The sequence below is a fragment of the Arvicola amphibius genome, chromosome 12, assembly GCF_903992535.2.
Source record: "Arvicola amphibius chromosome 12, mArvAmp1.2, whole genome shotgun sequence".
Lineage (NCBI taxonomy): Eukaryota > Metazoa > Chordata > Mammalia > Rodentia > Cricetidae > Arvicola > Arvicola amphibius.
The window spans coordinates 113,927,669-113,931,193 of record NC_052058.2 but is presented as its reverse complement, the minus strand read 5'-3'; the positions used below and the strand labels follow the sequence as shown (position 1 = coordinate 113,931,193).

Sequence of the window (3,525 nt, the reverse complement as noted above, 5' to 3'; positions counted from 1 at the left end):
CTACATTTTATATAATTAATTTATTATATGAAAGTATGTCTTCAACTTTTATAAAACTCACTTTTCTGCTTTCTGTATTCCTTGAAATTATAGCAACAACAATATAAAAGCTTTTGAAACCTTCTATAGGTAATATGGGTATGCTAGCATAGTTTGTGGTGTGAACTGGTACTATATCTCATAAAGAGAGATCATACAGTTTATGAACATTCTTATTTGTTTAATTAACAACAAGACAGCTGTTTCCAACCTGTTACATGTTTGGTCAAATTATTTAACTGTTCTATGATTTGCTTGCTTCATTAAGACTATGAAAGCATTTGCACCTCGTAAGACTGTGTGGAAGGCTCAGTTGGCAAAATGCTTTCTGTGAAAACAAAAAGACATGTTTCAGATCCATTTCACTCAACTCTAACTCCAGAGATGTTTTTTTATCCTCAGTTTGTGGATTCTTCTACTCTTTGGTGAGTCAGTCTAGATACATTTAAAATCTTCAAAGTAAATGAAAGACCCTAATCTCAAAAAGACGAACAGTGGTTGAGAAAGAAAATCAACATTGCATTCCAGCCTACAAATGCACACAAATGCTCACACATCTTCAGGTACACAAGCAGAACCTACAGAGCACACATGCACATGACAATAATTATAATTATAATAGTAATTTGGCTATAAATACACTTTTATATGATCCCTTTTGTTTGATCTCTCATCCCATTTTAAATTTTTGGTATGATATTTGAAATATGGTCTAAAAATTATTTAGACTGTATTTTAATATTTTATCAAATGTGACCTTGTTAATAATGTTATATTGGTATTTTGTAAATATGATTAATAATGCTGAAAAAAATCAATAAGATCAGTGTTTATTTTAGAAGGACCGAATCCGATATGATCAAAGAGCACGTAATCAAATTTGCACAGTTAGAGAATCTAGTCTTAACTATTCATAGCTCACAACTGAATAGTAGCCAATTTAATCTCTTTATCTCCTACCCTTAGAAATTTAATTGATTTACCATGTTAATTAATACAAAAGGATATTCATGTCCTCATGAATCATTCAATAATTTGAAGCTATAACAACAATTTAATAGTCAAGAAATAAATTATAATTGTTTGTTTTGTGTCCATTTTTGGCAGAACAATATTATATTACTCTTTTTAATGTATGCAAAAGGAAAGACCTATTAAAATGAGTGATTGTTTTTTATGGTGCAATTCAAAATATTAAAAAGTTTAGAACTGCAGGTACAGATGCCACCATCACATAAACCCAAGCACACATGCTTTGTTTATAATAACATTTTAAAGGAATCATGCCTCAATCTTTGATACTTACATTTTTTAAGAAAAATTTTAGTTTTTTTCAAGAATAAGTGCCAAATTTCAAATGTCACACCAAAATTTAAGTAATCTAAGATAAATAAAGTTCTTTTCAACATAAAATATAACAAAGAATTTTATTTACAGCCAAATTGCTTTTTTTGAATTTAAATGCACTTTATTTTTAGACAAACTACATGGCATGTTTTTTCTTTAAAGAAAAAAAAGGAAAAAAAAGAAAAAAAAAAAAAAACAAACAATGTCTCCACTCCAGATAAATCATGGTCAAAATAAGAGCTCAAGGTGACATCAGTCCCATTTGTCCTAAGTCCTGGTGTTGTATATGGATGGGAAGCAGCAGCCAGTTATAGTGACAGGTGATAGATCCAATTTGTTAACATTTCTCCATCTCTAAGCCATCCTTGAAGAAAATCATGTATGGAGTCACGCCATCTTCATGGTAGTCCAGGAGAGCAACCATGCCATCTGGATTCATGTTATCACCAATAAAAAACTGGTAGTTGTTGAAATTAGCAAGGATGTGCTTAATTTGCCATGCAGCCCCAGTCATAAAAGGCTTTACTCTTTCTGGCTTCTGTTCTTCAAGTTTGCCTTTGAGTGATTTCATGTAATATTTGATGTACTTTTTGTAGGCCTCTTTTGTGAAGCTTGTTTCTTGTAAGTGGTGATTCATGACAATGTCAACACCAGTGACTATTGTGCTTTCGGTACCTTAGCCCTCTGGGCCTTCAGAGGAAGCATTCCCACCAATGAGAGAGTCATCAATGTTATCCTCTGTTCTAGTGAACGTCTTGCCCTCCACCTCCAGGCACAGCCTGTCTGCAATCCCGGATCTTGTAGATGTCAGAGAACAGCTCCTCAAGGCTGATGATCATGGTGGCGGCTGGGGATGGTGGCGCTAGCCTGAAAGCATGGAGCAAGTGTGGTGCAACAGTGCTGGAGGGGGGAGGAGGGAGCAGAAAAAAGCCAAATTACATTATTATTATTATTATTATTATTATTATTATTATTAATTTTGAGTGTGTGTATGTGGTATGTCCTTTTCATTGGTCAAAGATTTAGAAACATTGAAATTTAAAGAACACCTTTAAATCATTGAAGAAACACAATTGACTTAAGTCTCAGCAAAGTACATTATGCACAATTTAATAATGAAAACACTCAGGGCCAGACAGTGTTGTGCAAGCCTTTAATCCCAGCACTGAGCAGGCAGAAGCAGGTGATTCACTACTTCAAGGACACCCTGGTCTTTATAGTGAGTTCCCTGTCACCACTACCAGAGAGTGGAATCTAGTCTCATAAAGAACAACAATAAGAAACCACTGAGAAAGACTGATACAGGCCACTTTAATCTGAATCAATAAAAGCGCTCTGGTAATTTAACTTCATTACGACAGAAAATTAAATCTATATCACTAATAACTATTAACAATGTGGGAGAGTGAGCATTCACAAATACTGCTGGTAAGTACAATGAAATTGAAAATGTGTCTTTTCTGCTAACCTCTTTTTTTTCTATTAACAACAGAGATTATTTTAGCATCGATCATAAAAAAGTCATGATGGGTAATTGTATGCAAATTATTTTAGTATTTTACTATTTCCCCAAGTTATATCATTATAGGCTAAAGGCTATTTTAATGTAAATAATAAAGTGAAGATTAAATACTGTAACATTATCTGCTAAACCTTTGAATATCATTTATATCTGCCAATGGGGTGCTACACAGTACAAATAAGTTATGTTCTCAAATATTTTTGTTATGAGTCAACAAAAGTAAGAAAATTTGAAAATAACAATTCAAATCTCAGAAGTACAGTGAGGTTTAAGTGATATAAATTTATTTAAAGCATAAATTGTTTTTACCATCAAAAGACAGAAATTCATATTCATTTACCATATTTGTAAGTACAAAAGCTCACAAAGTCAAGAGATTGATTATATTCAAGCTCCTGCCTGCTGTAGGAAATCATTTAGCTTGTGGTTACACACATAGTGGGGCATCCACCCTTCTTCCTTTTCACTGACTGCTTGTTCAGATTGTTGGATTGCTGGATTCGATCTCTGTCCACCATTCAAGCAAAGAATTCTGATTTGTGAGTTTATCCCTAAATAAATAACTATTTCTCAATTCTGAGCTAGAGTGGTATTTCTTTTACGTGTTCATTCATCAC

The 3,525-nt window shown here is 33.1% G+C and overlaps 1 pseudogene; it reads right to left on the bottom strand.

The window, feature by feature from the left end:
* Positions 1-1,590: 1,590 nt before the first annotated feature.
* On the bottom strand, positions 1,591-2,225 carry LOC119827194 (annotated as a pseudogene).
* Between the last annotated feature and the right edge of the window lie 1,300 nt (positions 2,226-3,525).